Here is an 18611-nt window from a genome sequence, read left to right on the forward strand (position 1 = left end):
ACAGCAGTTCCATTGCAGCAATTAGCTCAACCTCCTCCAGAGAAGTTAATTCTTCCTGGCCCATCCTCGTGAGAATCCTCTCACCACGCAGCAAGTATCCCTCCTAGACATCTGGATGATACTGGGCCATCTGAGGATACCTCAGAAGAGCTTGGCCCTTGAACTTCAACCTTTTCCTAGTTCAGCCCTATGTCCAGGCTGTAAAGCCAGCTATTGGCTGGGAGGAAGCTGACACTACATCTGAGATATCAAAGATGTACTTCCCATTTCTAAAGAAGCAGGTTTCCTTCTTTCAGCTCAGTTTCCACTAGTGCGACTTGTCATGCGAACCAGGACTGCAAAGTCCCACGACAGGTCTTACCCCATGATTTCCAATGAGTACTGTTCATATCTGTGCAACTTAAAGTCACAGCAACATCAAAGTAGTCTCTGCACTACTTTGGTCCCACTTTGATGAGACTTGAGGTCCATAGACCTCCAGAATACACAGGCATTGTTTCAAGTTACATCAAAATTGCGGAAAAATCACGCAACTTTCAAATCGCTATAGTGGAAACATAGGCTTACTCTGATGGATGATGTCAGGGACATTGTTGAAGAAAAAAAAAATTGCCCAGGATAACTTTATCCACTGTCGGAACAAGGTTCTGCAATGCCAGATGGTCCACTGGAGGTAGACGCGGCAGTGGTTCGTATAACAAATAATTTAATCTCACCAACGTGGTTCAGCTGCAAATGAGGATCCTTTAGACAGACGAATAGTCCCCAACTTAAAGGAGCTTACCAAATGGCGGGTAAACGCCTGGAAGTAAGCAATTGCCTTATGTGTATCCAAAGCCCTGTGGGCATGGACCAAAAACATGGAAATTGGTGATTCATTAAAATGTCCCTAGGGAAGATATTGTCAAGGCTTTGTACGAATGATGGCTCTCAGCAGACTTCACCGGTAAGACGCCGATGGATACAATTTGATACTTTGCAAGATCAATGTCACTACTTGTGATAGGAATATGGGTATTGTGGTCAGAACTACACTGTGACACTGTGTCAAAACAAAATTAGTATAACTACCATTTTTTTGATTGTAAATCACTCCCCAGAACAGCAGAATTAGACGTACCCGGGGATTCAGGGATGCTTACTTGCACACACCCATACTACAACTGTTACAGAAGTATCTGAAATTTTCAGTCAACCAGGTCCATCTACAATTCCAGAGTCCCCCCTTTGGACCCTGCACTTCCCTCAGAGCCCTAACGAGACGATATCCTCCTTTTATCAGGGCCCACTAACAGGCCAGGTTTTATGTATTACCTTGGAGAGATGCAGACTAGAATACTGCAATCACAGAGCAGCAAATTATATCACCTGTGATGTATTTCAGTTATCTTGCAAACCTGGCCTGTAAGTGGGCCCTGAGGACAGGGTTGATTACCACTGGCCTACACTATCAAGATACGATTGGATGGTAAATCATCAAACTAGTCATCTTTTCCCCAGTTTAGACATTTTATTCAACACCGCAAAAGGGACAGTGTCCCTGCCATCTCAGAAAGTAAGGAGAGTGGGGACATGGTCCTACATAAGGGCCTGAAGCTAACTCGACTTAATAGGGATTTTTGCCTATTTGTATCCAGATGTCCCATTTGCACATGGATACCTCAGGGACCTTTTACCTAGAATTTCTAAAGCAAGGGAGCAAACCATCTATCCCAGTCCATATATCAAACAAGTTTGATGCACAGGGGTCTGCACTAAGGATGAGCTGAACACCCCCCGGTTCGGTTCGCACCAGAACCTGCGAACGGACCTAAAATTTGCACGAACATTAGAACCCCATTGACATCTATGGGACTCAAACGTTCGAAATCAAAAGTGCTCATTTTAAAGGCTAATTTGCATGGTATTGTCCTAAAAAGGGTTTGGGGACCCGGGTCCTGCCCCAGGGGACATGTATCAATGCAAAAAAAACTTTTAAAAACGGACGTTTTTTCCTTTAAATATCGGACCTAGGGGGTGTCTATAGTATGCCTGTAAAGTGGCGCGTGTTTCCTGTGCTTAGAACAGTCCCTGCACAAAATGTCATTTTTAAAGGAAAAAGTCATTTAAAACTGCTTGCGGCTTTAATGTAATGTCGGGTCCTGGCAATATGGATGAAAATCAGTGAGACAAACAGCATGGGTATCCCCCAGTCCATTACCTGGCCCTTTGGGTCTGGTATGGATATTAAGGGGAACCCCGCACCTAAATTAAAAAAAGGAAAGGCGTGGGGCCACCAGGCCCTATATACTCTGAACAGCAGTATACAGGCGGTGCAAACAAGACAGAGACTGTAGGTTTGTTGTTAAGTAGAATCTGTTTGTAATTTTGAACTGGTACATTTTTAACGTGTTTAGCTCCAGCCAAATAATCTATTTTAAGCTTTTTGGAAAACATAGGGAAGGGTTATCACCCCTGTGACATTTGTTTTGCTGTCTGTGCTCCTCTTCAGAAGATTTCACCTCATTTTTTGTCCCAATGACAAATGTTTTTTGAAAATTTGGGTTTTTTTTGTGAAACAAGGATTGGTGATAAAGCATCAGTGGAAAGGAGAAACGTTTTTCCCATATTAACTCTTACAGGAGAGAATTTCCCTTCCTAGGCGTAGATTTCATCTCACTTCCTGTTGTCTCCTTCCGTTTGCAAGTAGGAGTCGTTTGTAAGTTGGATGTTTGAAAGTAGGGGCCTGCCCTATATACTCAGCAGAAATTTGGGCCTTAGGTGTTGTTGTGGCCACAACACTGTAAGCCCTCACAGGGCCCTGCTGTGAAATATTAGATCAAGATTTGTAATTACATGCCCCTGTTGAACAGGTGCAGAAAAATTGGGCCTTTGGTGGTGGTGGTGCTGGTGCCACAACACTGTAAGTCCTCACTCGCTCTTGGTGAGCGCAGAAACGGGCCCTGCTGTGAAATATTAGATCAAAAATTGTAATTACACTCCCCTGTTAAACAGGGGCTGAAAAATTGGGCCTTAGGCACTGGTGCTGGTGCCACAACACTGCAACCCCTCACAGATACTCTAGTTGGAACGCAGAAACGGGCCCTGCTGTGAAATATTAGATCAAAAATTGTAATTACACGCCCCTGTTAAACAGGGGCTGAAAAATTGGGCCTTAGGCACTGGTGGTGGTGCCCACAACCAAAAATGTTCTTACAAGCTATCAGCGTGATCATTGAGGAGGAAGAGGATAATTACTCAGGATAGTCACTCAGCATCAGCATAGGCAGTCTTTGAAGGGATCTGACATTTCAAAAGAAATTATTCGGTTACATCAGCATCAGGTGCTTGGTAGCTGGTGGTGATCCAAGACTGATTCATTTTTATGAAGGTCAGTCGATCGACCGAGTCGGTGGACAGACGCACCCTGTGATCGGTTACAAAACCTCCAGCAGCACTGAATGTGCGTTCTGAAAGAACGCTGGATGCAGGACAGGCCAGTAGCTCAATTGCATACTGTGCAAGCTCTGGCCAGTGATCCATCCTCAAGACCCAGTAACCCAGAGGATTTTCGGTGGGAAAGGTGTCCAAGTCAGATCTTGCCCCTAGGTATTCCTGCACCATGTAAAACAGACGCTGGCGATGGTTGCTGGAACAGATCATACCTTGGGGCTGAGGACCAAAAAATTGTCTGAACGCATCATTCAGACGACCACCTTCTCCACCGCTCCTTCTTTGACTGACCGAAGCCTCAGTAACACGTTGTCCAGAAACAGGAGTTTGTAACCTCCCAGTCTCTGGGAACGCGTTGCACAGACCTTTCTGCAAGGCCTCCCGAACATGTTTCATCCTCTGCTCCCTCTGCGATGGCAAGATAAGGTCCGCAACCTTACCCTTGTAACGTGGATCAAGGAGGGTTGCCAGCCAGTAATTGTCCTTCTCCTTGATACCACGAATACGAGGATCCTTACGCAGGCTTAGCAGGATCAGGGAGGCCATGCAGCGTAGGTTTGCTGAGGCATTCGGTCCGGAGTCCTCTGGGTCACTAAGGACGACATGGTCCGCAGCCACCTCCTCCCAGCCACGTACAAGTCCATGTGTTTCTTGGGACTGATCCCTTAAAGACTGCTGCTGATGCTGAGTGCCAGGCTCCACCTCCATACTGACACAATCCTCCTCCTCCTCATCCTCGTCCTCTTCCTGTGTGATCGGTGGGCACGCAGGAACACTGTCTTGATAAAGGGGGCCTTGAGAGCTAAGGAAGTCCTCCTCTTCCTGCCTCTGTTCTGCCTCAAGTGCCCTGTCCATTATTCCACGCAGCATGTGCTCCAACAGGTGGACAAGGGGGACAGTGTAACTAATGCATGCACTGTCACTGCTCACCATCCTGGTGGCCTCCTCAAATGGTGACAGGACAGTGCATTGCATCCCTGATCATGGCCCACTGGCGTGGGGAAAAAAAACAAGCTCCCCTGACCATGTCCTGGTGCCATAGTTGCACAGGTACTCATTGATGGCCCTCTGCTGCGTGTGCAGCCGCTGCAGCATGGCCAATATTGAGTTCCACCTGGTGGGCATGTCATAGATTAGGCAGTTCTTGGGCAGGTTAAACTCCTTTTGGAGGTCTGCCAGCCGATCACTGGCATTATATGACCTGCAAAAATGCACACAGAATTTCCTCGCCTGCCTCAGGACATCCTGTAAGCCCAGGTACCTGCCCAAGAACCGCTGCACCACCAAGTTAAGGACGTGAGCCAAACAGGGCACATGGGTCATTTGTCCCTGTCGGAGGGCAGAGAGGAGGTTGGTGCCATTGTCGCAAATCACCATTCCTGCCTTAAGTTGGCATGGCGTCAACCACCTCTGAACCTGCCCCTGCAGAGCTGACAGAACCTCTGCCCCAGTGTGGCTCCTGTCCCCCAAGCACACCAGCTCAGGCACCGCATGGCATCTTTTGGCCTGCATACTTGCGTAGCCCCTTGAACGGCTACGGAGCACCGCTGGTTCCAAAGACAAAGCACAGGAAGAGGCCATGGATGAAGAAGAAGAGGAGGGGGTGGGGGAGAGAGGTATGTCACAATCATTAGTAGCGGCATTTTGGAGGCGTGGTGGCGGAACAACCTCCAACACTACTGCACCTTGTCCTGCATCCTTCCCAGCTGCCAGCAGAGTCAACCAATGCGCGGTGAAACTTAGGTAACGTCCCTGTCCATGCCTGCTGGACCATGAGTCAGCGGTAATATGCACCTTACCGCTGACCACCCTGTCCAGCGAGGCCAAGACATTGCCTTCCACATGCCGGTAGAGAGCCGGAATCGCCTTCCGTGAGAAAAAGTGGCGTTTGGGTACCTGCCACTGAGGAACTGCACATTTCACAAACTCACGGAAGGGGACAGAGTCTACCAACTGAAAAGGCAGCAGTTGAAGTGCTAGCAATTTTGCCAAGCTAGCATTCAACCGCTGGGCATGTGGATGGCTGGGAGCGAACTTCTTTCGGCGGTGCAGCAGCTGGGGCAGGGAAATTTGCCTGGTACAATTTGACGTCGGTGTACCGAAAGCAGATTGCCCACAAGTACTTGGCTGTGACACACCTTATTCTACACCTTCATTCCTCTCAGTGCAGATCTCAGAGAGGACTGAAGGTATAGTGGGGTTAGAGATCTCAGCTGATGAGGAGCAAGGAGAGGTCCTCTTTGTTCTTTGGTGTGGGTCTTTTAAATATGCTTGCCAACAAACTGCATGGCAGGTCAACATATATCTGGTCAAGCATGTGGTGCCCAAGCAGGAGACGTTTTGGCCACGCGAGATATGCTTGAGACATATGTTGCAAATAGCAGCGGTGCGATCTGATGCACACGTCTCAAAAAAGGCCCACACCAAAGAACTTTTTGAATAACGCGCAGAGACTGCAGCGCCCTGCACATGCGGAGCTTTGGGGTGTGATGCAGTCAGTGTGCTGCCCTTTAGGCTGGCCCCTGGAGGGCATCCTGCCTCGTTGGTGATGTGCCGCCTCCTCCTCCTCCTCTCTCCTATCAGGCACCCACGTTGAGTCAGTGACCTCATCATCCCCTCCCTCCTCATCACTGGAGCAAACCTGGCAGTATGCTGCAGCAGGGGGAGGATGACTGCCAGACTGCTGTCCTTCTTGGGCACCCTCTCTGTCCGTGCTCACTTTACTGCCTTCATCTAGCTCAGTATCATCATCAGAGCCTTCCAAACGCTGGGCATCCTGGAGCATGTACCCAACACTGTGATCAAACAGTTCGAGGGACTCCTCAGGAGGACATGGTGGGGCTAGGGAAGGAGTCACATTGAGCCAAGGGAAGAGGCCGCTGCTTTGCCAGACAAAGTACCCTGAGCATGGGTGAGAGAGGATGAGGATGGCTTGGTCATCCACTCGACCAAGTCTTCCGCATGTTGCAGCTCAACACGGCCAGCTGCCGAAAAAAAGACCAAGCATGTCCCACGGCCACGTGCTGATGAGGATGCACCGTCTCCACGACCAGCACTGTTGCCTCTAGACACAGAGCCTGCTTGCCCTCTTTTATTGGCTTGTGACTGCCTGCCTAACTAATGGCCTGTAGCTGCACTAAGCTGGGATATATATATATATATATATATATGTACTGATACTGCAGCTAGCAAAATCAACTGCCTGCCTGTAGTATGAGAACACCACCAACCTTCTACAGGTAGCTTTAGCTGAACACTGTGCAGAGCTCGCAAAAAACGAACTTGTATCTTATTTAGCTGCCTGCGGTAGTGATAGGATCAGGAAAACACCACCAACCTTCTACAGGTAGCTTTAGGTGAACACTGTGCAGAGCTCGCCAAAAAATAACTTGTAGGTTTAGCTGAACACTGTGAGGAGGACGCACTACACTAACTTGTAGCTTTAGCTGAACACTGTGAGGAGGATGCACTACACTAACTTGTAGCTTTAGCTGAACACTGTGCAGAGGTCACACTAAACTAACTTGTAGCTTTAGCTGAACACTGTGCAGAGGTCTCACTACACTAACTTGTAGCTTTAGCTGAACACTGTGCAGAGGTCTCACTACACTAACTTGTAGCTTTAGCTGAACACTGTGCAGAGGTCACACTACACTAACTTGTAGTTTTAGCTGAACACTGTGAGCAGGACGCACTACACTAACTTGTAGTTTTAGCTGAACACTGTGAGGAGGACGCACTACACTAACTTGTAGCTTTAGCTGAACACTGTGCAGAGGTCGCACTACACTAACTTGTAGTTTTAGCTGAACACTGTGAGGAGGACGCACTACCCTAACTTGTAGCTTTAGCTGAACACTGTGCAGAGGTCACACTAAACTAACTTGTAGCTTTAGCTGAACATTGTGAGGAGGACGCACTACACTAACTTGTAGCTTTAGCTGAACACTGTGCAGAGGTCTCACTACACTAACTTGTAGCTTTAGCTGAACACTGTGCAGAGGTCTCACTACACTAACTTGTAGCTTTAGCTGAACACTGTGCAGAGGTCGCACTACACTAACTTGTAGTTTTAGCTGAACACTGTGAGCAGGATGCACTACACTAACTTGTAGCTTTAGCTGAACACTGTGCAGAGGTCTCACTACACTAACTTGTAGCTTTAGCTGAACACTGTGACTACACTAACTTGTAGCTTTAGCTGAACACCGTGCAGAGGTCTCACTACATTAACTTGTAGCTTTAGCTGAACACTGTGCAGAGGTCACACTACACTAACTTGTAGTTTTAGCTGAACACTGTGAGCAGGACGCACTACACTAACTTGTAGCTTTAGCTGAACACTGTGCAGAGGTCGCAATACACTAACTTGTAGTTTTAGCTGAACACTGTGAGGAGGATGCACTACCCTAACTTGTAGCTTTAGCTGAACACTGTGCACTACACTAACTTGTAGTTTTAGCTGAACACTGTGCAGAGGTCACACTAAACTAACTTGTAGCTTTAACTGAACACTGCGAGGAGGACGCACTACACTAACTGTAAATAGTCTAGCTGCCTGACTGTGGTACTAATAGGATCAAAAGAACACCAGCAATTTTCTTCAGGTAGCTTTAAATACTGTAACAAGACAAGTCTGCCTGTCAGCAGGAAGATAACAGGAACGGATCTAGCTAAACTGAATACAGTATATATATATATATATATATATATATATATATATATATATAACCTGGGATGCATATATATATATATATATACACAATACACTATAAGTGCAGCTAACTCACTGACTGTCCGGCCTAATCTAGCTAACTCAAATGAAATGACACTGTCTCTCTCTCTCTCTCTATCTAAGCATGCCGGAACACACTACACAGGGCCGCCATGCAGGCGGCCTTATGTAGTGTGGGGCATGTTCTAAACCCCCTGAGCCATAATTGGCCAAAGCCACCCTGGCTTTGGCCAATTACAGCTATCTCTACTGACAGCGCTGTGATTGGCCAAGCATGCGGGTCATAGTGCATGCTTGGCCAATCATCAGCCAGCAATGCACTGCGATGCCGCAGTGAATTATGGGCTGTGACGCGCCACACAAATTTGGTGCGAACGGCCCATAACTTTTGCAATTCGGCGAACGATCGAACAGCCGATGTTTGAGTCAAACAAGGGTTCAACTCGAACGCGAAGCTCATCCCTAGTCTGCACTAGTGGACAAAGATGGAGATGCCTGTAAAGCCACGTCCATTAAGGCATGTGTTCTGGACCACAGTTAAAACCTACACCAATACAATAGGCTAGGAGGCACATTGCAACCAGACGTTGGTTCAAGAGAGATGGGCGTTCAATGAGGAAGACATCATCGCAAATATCCTGGAAATCCAGGCGGTTTATCTTGCATCAACAGCATTTGCTCTCTCAGATCAAGAACAATGCAGTTCTGATTCGGATAGACAATAGAGCTGCAATATCATACAAGCACCACCAAGGTGGAACCCACAACAGTTCCTTGCTAAGGGAAGTGGAACCCATCTTCATTTGGGCAGAGGGCAATCTGAAGGACCTAAGAGTAGTCTATCTTTCAGCCCACTTAAACACAAACGCCAATCACCTATCCCAAGGATTCCTGGATCCCAACAAATGGTCCCTACAACTGAAGTTATTCAGTTGGGTTGTGGGCCAGTGGATCTTTCCTGAATGCCAATGTCAAAGTCCTGGATGTGAGGCCGGATTGCAGAGGGGGCGTCCCTTGCAGCTAAGTGCAGCGTAACCCTGGGAATGAGACAGGGAGTACAGTGCCCGAAGGTGCACGGGTTACCAGAGCGCTGCTGCTGAGTAGCTGATAGCAGGGAGCTGCTGGGGTGCGCTGATAAGGTTGAAGGGCAACCGTGCAAGGAGAGATTCCAGGTATGGAGCCATAGAGCAACCAGGGGCTGAGTCAGAGCCAGGCCAATGGTCATACAGCACAGAAATCATTCCGAGGTAAGGTACAGCAGAATAATCAGGAACGGAGAAGGTAGCCGAGCCAGGGGTAAAACATGGGAGGACGATTAAGGTACAGATGCGGAGCAGAAGAATAGTCAGGTCCAAGCAGGGGTCAATGCAGGCGGAACACAGGAGTAGTCAGGTAAGCCGGGTAGTAACAGGAAGCAGGTATAATGACAGGCACAAGGAACACGGGAAGCTGATGATAATCCAGCAACCAGCGTCTACCAGCAGCAGGCTTAAATAGGCTAAAGGGCGCCAATGATTACCGCGATGCGCGCATGTGTTAACGTGGGCGTCTGCGCGCTCCTGCTGTTGTGCACCTGGGTGTGCCCGTCGTTGTGCGCCTACGTGCGAGCATGCACACAGAGATTCGCCTGGTGCCACCATGATGGATACTGGCAGAATTACCTGTCCTATGGCTATTACCCTGACAGTTCCCCGCCCCCCAAGGGGCAGCCTCCGGATGCCCATTCGGGCCCATTTTTCAGGGTATCGGGCTTGAAACCTCTGCAACAGTCTAGGAGCATGAATGTTATCTGCTGGTTCCCAAGAATTATCTTCTACAGAGTAACCTTTACATTTAACAAGGAATTGAATAGTCTTACCTCTCCGACGGCAGTCCAGAATGGCTTCTACTTCCTATTCTGTTTCATTGTCCACTGAGATTGGAGGCGGTAGAGCTTCTTCTCTCCCTGGAAAAGGACTGGAAACAACAGATTTTAATAAAGAAACATGGAATACTGGGTGGATGTTATAGGAACTTGGTAAAGACAATTCAAATGCCACTGGGTTCATTTCTTTCTTAATTGTGAATGGACCGATAAACCTCGGTCCTAACTTCCGGGAGGGGCAAGGAAGCTTGAGATTTGTTGAGGAAAGCCATACTCTATCTCCAACTTTAAAGACAGGATCTCTCCTCCCCTTGTCATAATGTTTTTTTATAATTCTCTTGGGCTTTCTGCATAGTTGCCTGGAGGGTTAGGTAATTAGCCTGAATGGCATTTTTCCTGTCCTGGACTGCGGGGACTGAAGTCTCTGGTATAACATTAGGCAAGAATGAGGGATGTAAACCGTAGTTGGCCAAGAAAGGTGACTGATTGGTGGAAGCATGGATTGAGTTGTTGTATGCAAACTCCGCACATGGGAGTAGCAGGGACCAATCGTCCTGGGAGAAGGAGCAGAAGCAACGTAAATACTGTTCTAAAGTTTGATTGGTTCTTTCGGTTTGACCGTGGCTTTGAGGATGGTAAGCTGAAGATAAGCATACTTTAATGGAAAGCATTCTGCAAAGCTCCTTCCAGAACTTAGAGGTGAATTGCACCCCTCTATCGGACACAATGTTGCTCAGTAGGCCGTGAAGTCTGACTATCTCTTTTATGAAGATCTTCGCCGTGTCAGCAGCAGATGGTGTACCCACCATGGGCAAGATATGCACCATCTTGGACAGGCGGTCAACGACTACCAAGATGGTTGTAAATTCCTCTGAGGGTGGTAACTCTACTATGAAATCCATAGATATTTCTTTCCATGGTTGCTCTGGCACAGGCAATGGGCATAGTAAACCCCAAGATTTGATGTTAAACCCCTTGTTACGTTGACAAATGGTGCAGGAACTGACATATTCCCTGCAAGCACCAAAATGATCGCTGAACAAGCTCCAAAGTCTTTCGTACCCCAAAGTGACCAGCAAGTTGATGGTCATGTAAAGTCTTTAGGACCTGGGCTCTGGCTTGCTGCGGAACAAATTTTGTTTTGATACCAAAGAAACCCTTCCTGGTTTCTTAAGGACAGTGCCTCTGGTTTAGAGCATTGTGAAGAAGCTTGTTTCAGTGAGGAACTCGGTTTGAATCATGAGGCAATTCTGTGGAGACAATATAGTGCTGGGAGTGATTTCTTCAGGAGTGTCAGAAAACATCCGGGACAAGGCATCTGCCTTCCCTTTTTGGACCCAGGGCGGAAGGAGATATGAAAATTGAATCTGGCAAAAAACAAGGCCCATCGAGCTTGTCAGGGTCTTAAGTGTTTAGCTGTGCGAAGATACTCCAGGTTTCTGTGATCCGTGAATATCATGAAGGGATGCTGAGCACCTTCAAGGAGGTACCGCCATTCCTCCAGGGTAGTTTTAATAGCCAAGAGCTCTCGATCACCCACGTCATAAATCCTTTCAGACAGACTCATTTTCCACGAGGAGAAGGCCACAGGATGGAGTAACGACTTAGGACCCTGACGTTGGGATAAGACTGCCCCTGTGGAAACTTCAGAGGCATCAACTTCTAAGATGTAAGGCAGGACCGGATCAGGATGTTGCAGGATGGGTGCGGAGGTAAAAAGAGATTTGAGCTTATCAAAAGCTGATTGGGGTTCCGGAGACCACAGGAACCGAATATGTAAACGGATAACTTGGGTGATCAGTGAGATGATGGAGGAAAAGTTCTTTATAAACCTCCTATAAAAGTTTGCGAACCCCACAAATCTTTGTACTCCCTTTTTATCTGATGGAGTTGGCCAATCCAAGATTGCCTGCACCTTTTGCGGGTCCATAGCAACACCACCAGTGGAGATAATTAGCCCCAGAAATTGTATTGACTCCTTTACAAAATTACACTTTTCTGCTTTTACATAAAGTTTGTGCTTCCGTAGTGTGTGTAGAACTGTCTTTACATGCGTACGATGGAGCTCCAGGGTAGTTGAAAATATCATGATATCATCCAGGTAGATGATGAGGAAGTAATCTAGAAATTCTCAAAAGATATCATTTACGAAATGTTGGAAAGTGGCCGGGGCGTTGCACAATCCAAATGGCATCACTAAATACTCAAAATGTCCAAAGCGAGTTCTAAACGCTCTTTTCCATTCGTCACCCTCTCGGATGCGAACGAGGTTGTAGGCTCCCCGAAGGTCAAGCTTAATAAATATTCAGGCTGTACGGAGTCTCTGGAAAAGTTCTGGAACTAGAGGGAGAGGGTAACTTTTTTTATAGTGATTTTATTGAGCTCCCTGTAGTCCACACATGGTCTTAGGGATTTGTCCCTTTTTTCGACAAAAAAGATTCTGGCTCCAGCAGGAAATGAGGAGGGACAGATGAAGCCTTTCTCCAGGTTTTCATCAATGTATTGTCGCAATGTTCCTAGTTCCATCTCCGAGAGGGGAAATATGCGACCGAATGGGATTTCGGCTCCTGGGAGTAATTTGATTGGGCAGTCGTATGACCAGTGTGGTGGCAGGACACCAGCCTTTTTCTTGTCAAAGACGTCTGAAAACTCCTGGTAGGCTGGTGGTATATTCTGGTTATTGACAGATATAGGTTGAACTGACAGGCAACTGGCTACATTGCTGGTTTCAGGGGCAAGACAGTGCTGTAGGCAATAAGGTGAAGTAAATTCAATTTCTTTCTTGATCCAGTTGATCTGGGGGTTGTGGGCTTGGAACCACGGGGTACCCAAGATGACGGGGAACATAGGTGAGCTTAGGATGTCGAAACGTATAAATTCCTATATAAATACCATCAGGAGTGGTAACAAAAAAGAGGAACAGTCTCGTGTCACAGGACCGGAGCTAGGCAGGGTGCCATCAGCCAGGAGAACTTCCAATCTACGTTTCTTGGGGAGCAGAGGCAGGCCAAGCTTTACTACTAAGTCCAAGTCCAAGAAACAGCTGCATGCCCTGAAGTCGACTATAGCCTGAAGCTGAACCCCCTTCTTAGCCAACTGTAGCGTGATGAAAAGGGTAAGGTGGGAAGAGGAAGATCCGGACATCTGGAAGTACGCTGGAGAGTTCTTGAGTAACTTGCTGGGCCTTATGCTCAAGAAGTGTCCTTTGTGGCCACAATAGAGGCAGAGATTGGCTTGACGCCGACGCTGTTTTTCCTCAGGAGTCAGTGCGGATCGCACCAGACCAACGGGCATAGCGCCAATCTCCGGGACCAGCATTTTGGGAGTCTGAGAATGTTCAGCCTGGCGCTCCCGAAGGCGTCTATCCATCTGGATGGATCGTTGAATGAGCCCCTCAAGGGTAGTAGGGATGCCGATCCTGGCCAACTCGTCCTTGAGGGATTCAGAAAGCCCCAGGCGAAACTGGTATTTCAACGCAGCCTTATTCCAGTCTGCAGACCACCGGTGGAAGTCCACAGTATAGCCTTCCACCGGGCGCCATTTCTGCTGAAGAGAATGCAGAGCGGCCTCACCGGTGGCTGTACGCTGGGGGTCTTCATAGAGTTGCGACATAGCTGTAAAGAACATTTCCGCTGAACTAGTAGCTGGGTCCTTCTGTTCCCATAACCTGTGGGCCCATGCCTGGGGTTAATTGGTCAGCAGGGAGATGGGGAAGCCAACTTTGACAGTCTCAGTGGAAAAGGTCCGGGGTTGCAGAGCCAGATATAGCAAGCAGGCATTTTTGAAGGATCTGAATTTCTGCCGGTCTCCGGAGGAACGTTCAGGGGTAGGTACCCGTGGTTCTGGGGCCAAAGTCAGTACTGAAGAGGCCGTAGCAGGGAGATTGGTGGAGGAAGGACCAGGATCCAAAAAGGCAGATGGTAGCATAAGATGTTGGAGTTTTCCTTCTAATTGGAGGTATCCTTCCTGAAGACTTTGGACCACTCGTGTAAGGGTAGTAGCCTGTTGGCACAAAGTCTCTATTGGGGACGCACCTCCGCCGGCCTCAGTCATGGCTGGATTATACTGTCAAAGTACTGGATGTGAGGCCGGATTGCAGAGGGGGCGTCCCTTGCGGCTAAGTGCAGCGTAACCCTGGGAATGAGACGGGGAGTACGGTGCCCAAAGGTGCACGGGTTGCCAGAGCGCTGCTGCTGAGTAGCTGATAGCAGGGAGTTGCTGGGGTGCACTGGTAAGGTTGAAGGGCAACCGTGCAAGGTGAGATTCCAGGTATGGAGCAGTGGAGCAACCAGGGGCGGAGTCAGAGCCAGGCCAATGGTCATACAGCACAAGAATCAGTCCGAAGTAAGGTACAGCAGGCTTAAATAGGCAAAAGGGCACCAATGATTACCGTGATGCACACGGGTGCGTTAATGCGCGCGTCTGCTCACTCAAACTGTTGCGCACCTGTGTGTGCCCGTCGTCGTGCGCCTGCATGCGCACAGAGATTCGCCTGGCACCACCATGATGGATACTGGCAGAATTACCCGTCCTACGGCTATTACCCTGACAGCCAAGCTTTTGCTAGATCAGGCAATACCAAGCTGCAGAGGTTTGTTTTACATCTACCTCACCCTTGGGCAGAAGCAATAGATGCCCTGTCAAGTCCTTGGGCATGCAATCTAATTTAGGCCTCCTCCGGCCTTCTACCTCAAATTCTCTTGAGACTTGCAATAACAACAATAACAGTGATAACAGTCCTGCCTTATTTGCAGGGAGACCCATTGTTCCCTAGGGCAATATATCTTAGTGTCCCGCCTCGGGTAAATATTCCTGATACCCTTTCTTCTGGCTCAAAGTATCACACCCATCAGAATACTCACAGATTGAACCTTCACATTAGAATGTTAAAACACAGAGGCTTTATTCATTAAAGTGTTCCTCCAGAGTTGTTTCAACTCTGCTCAAAGCACAGGAGCCTTCAACGAACAATACGTATGACAAGGTTTAGAATAAGTTTATATCTTTCAAATGGTAAAACTTCAATCCTGATGTACCCTCTTCCTCCCAACTCCTTGACTTCCTGCAAACAGACCTGATTTAGGATTAGGATTAAGCAATTTAAGCTGGTGGCAATCTCTGTTGTGACCACAAGAGATGGGCGGAAGATCCTTTAATAATTTAATTCCTCAAGACGGTCAAGAAGATAAGCCCATCCATTAAAACAAATCTTTCCCACTTGGGATCTCTCTATTGCTCTGGAGCCCTTATCCAAACAGCCTTTTGCCCCATCTGATTCAGCATCCTTGTGGAATCTCACTTGGAAAATTTTTTTTTTTGTAGCGATGGCATCGGGCTGGGAAGTATCAGAACTTCAGGCTCTGGAATCAGAAGACAATAATATTATTATCTGTACGCAGATAGAGTGGAACTTAGAACGGTACATGGATTCATCCCTAAGTTCTCTTCTGCCTCTACTATCTCTGAGCCTTGGGCCCTGCCAATCTTTTCAGTTCCAATTTCGACCTTCTTTATGAAGACGATATTACTTTGGTACTAAGACACTATATTCAAGCCACAACTCCCTTCAGACTTTCATCTAACCTATTTGTAATATCCCCCAAAAAAATAAAATAAAAACCAGGGTCAAAGAAGCATCATCTGGGGCGGAGGCTTCCAAAATGTGGCCTTCCGGCCATTCCGGAATTGCACTACCCATCATGCCTAGTCATGTCTATGTATATCAGAGCTTTAAAATATGTCATGGGACATGTGGTTCTGCGGCAGCTGGGAAGCCATAGTTTGCAGATCCCTGCTCTAGTACAATAGTTTCATGAATAATCAAATTGGTTAAGAAGGCGTATAGGGCTAGGGGTCTAGAACCCCCTCTTCAGTTGGTCTGTATGCCACCCGATTGTTTTCTGCCTCTTGGACAACCAGAGCAGATGTATCCATCAAAACGATCTAAAGGGGAGCATCATGGTCATCCCAACAGGTATGATGCCATGGAGGCACCAGGAAAACAGAAAATTGTTTCATACTTACCGTAATTTTCTTTTCCTGGTGCCTATCCATGGCAGCATACAATTCCACCCTCAGTATGCTATATTATGTAGAATGCTGGGAGTGCACTAATCCTTTTCTTTTATAATATTCACTGGTCCTGAGGGAGGAGCCAAGGTGGAGCTTGTCACAGGTATGCTGCCATGGATAGGCACCAGGAAAAGAAAATTACGGTAAGTATGAAACAATTTTCATTTTTTTTTTTCATTTAGGATAGAGTAAGGGAGGGTAATAACCCCTGTCAGATTTTTTTTCGCCATCTCTGTCCCATTGCAGAGATTTCTCCTAACTTCCTGTCCCATAGCAAAACAGGAAGTGAGAGGATATCTCTGTAAATTAGGCATTTTTTGGGGGACCCCCAGCTCACCAGAACTAGTTTTCCCATTGGAAGATTTCCCATCTATTACTTTTCTGGGGACAACCCCAAAATTGGGGTTTTCTTTTTATTTTCACTTTCAATAATAATGGTAAACAGTACACATAGAGTAGGTGACCCTCCTTAACAGGGGCACAGAAAGCAATAAAAACTAACAGGGGCTCTAGGCCCCCTTTCAACTCTGTCCAAAACTAAAAAAAAAAGTTTTGCCTTTAGTTATACTTTAATGCTAAGTCCACTTTATTAGTTCTCCCCCACTTTCATTTCTTTTTTTTGTGTTGTACTGAACTGCTTGAGATTACTATTGTTTAGTAGTATGCTGATATTTAGTGGTGGTTTGAAGCCACTACAACTTATTTACTAATGTGATTTTGGTATCTTCCATCCTCTTTCCCTCCTAATTAGCGTTATATATTTTAGTCCTAGCTAGACCCTCCCCACTTCTTCCATATTCCCTTAGTCAGTATTAGTTTTTCACAGAGATAGAGCTCAGGAAAGTCATTGTTTTCTTACACTTTCACTTACATTGGAAAAACATCATCTGTAGTGCAAATATCTGAAGTAGAAATTATTTGAATTCAAATTCTACGTCTTATTGAAGAGTTAAGCTGCCTGTGAAATGTGCCAAGTCAGCAGGTGACCATACTGTCCGGACAGACTGGGTTTAAGAAGGTATATGAATGTGTAAAGTAGCATTTGAAACAAAACATACAATCTGCAAGCCCACTCACCTTAGCGCATCCAAGGTGTAATACATTTCAGCATGAATTTCATATGAAGACAATTGTTTTATCTGATTTGTCTTCCAAAGTCCATAAACTGGGGCTGGCCGAGCAAACTGTATAATATTATAGGCAAAGCGAACCATAGTATTATAGACATGCAAACATAGCAAAACTCACAACATATGCCAAAACACAAAATGTACATAGAAGGTTTATTGTAAATAAAGACATTCTGAAGTGGATCCATATTACCTGTCTAAGGTGCAATATGCTAGACAGTTTGTAAGCAGGTTAAAATAGGCAGTTAGGCACTGTCCCAACCGGGAGGGTAAGAGTTAATGCCTTTTCCAGTTCTTCGGTCTTTTGGTGGGTTCTTCTCTGGCCCACTAATCCTGTGATATATAAATATGGGCCAGTGGTTCGGCAAGGGAGACCCCGGAGAGAGATCCAGTGGAGAGGCCTCCAAGAGAGATCCAGTGAAGAGGCTACAAGAAGTCCTCAGCAGAGACCCAAGAGGTCCAGAGCCCGCATCAGGTCCAATGCCTGTAAGGGGATGAGAAGGAGAGCAATACCCATGAGGAGCAAAAGGATGTCGTTCAGATAGGCGCTGCAGAGGTTCCCATCATGTACAGAGGTACAGAAGTTCAAGAGTTAAGTGCATGTGTGGAGACCATGCAGGGTGCATGGTGGAGCCAACTCTGCTACTGGGGAATGGTAGTGGAAAACACTGGACAGGGGGATGTGGACAAGGCTCAGCATGTGCCTCCTAAATGCAGATTACAAAGAAGAGAAGATTGTCACAGGGATCCGAGAATTAACTGGAGAATAGTTGCAGTGCAAGTGTACATGGTGTACGTTCATCTCTTGTAGAGTAGAGGTCCGCCTCAAGGTTGAGTGTTCACCCATGGCAGCCCCAGCTTTGTCCCAGGGCATTAATGAAAATGGCACAAAACAAAAGTACCCCAAGTGTAGAAAAGTGACCCTGTACAAGGTGGCTGGCATAGCCCAGAATAACCCACCCCAGGATAGGTCTCTCATGTGACCCTTGCTTGGTGGAGGATGTGACAAACAACTACTGCCTGCCTGCTGAGAGAGAGAGAGACATAATTTGCCCCTTTACAAATCATTAGTAAAACCTCATCTAGAATATGCAGTTCAGTTTTGGGCACCAATTCACAAAAAAGGATATCAGAGAACTGGAAAAGGTGCAGAGATGGGCAACCAAACTCATAGGAGGCATGGAGGAGCTCAGCTATGAAGAATGACTAGAGAGATATAATTGTGCCCCTGTACAAACCCGTTGCAAGACCTTATCTGGAATATTCAGTTCGGTTATGGGCACTAGTTAAATAAAAAGCATACTGTATTAGAGAACTGAAGTAAGTTCAAAGAAGGCCAACCGAAATGATAAGAGGCATGGAGGAGCTCAGTTATGAG

The sequence above is a fragment of the Aquarana catesbeiana genome, linkage group LG03 (assembly GCF_042186555.1).
Source record: "Aquarana catesbeiana isolate 2022-GZ linkage group LG03, ASM4218655v1, whole genome shotgun sequence".
Taxonomy (NCBI): Eukaryota; Metazoa; Chordata; class Amphibia; order Anura; family Ranidae; genus Aquarana; species Aquarana catesbeiana.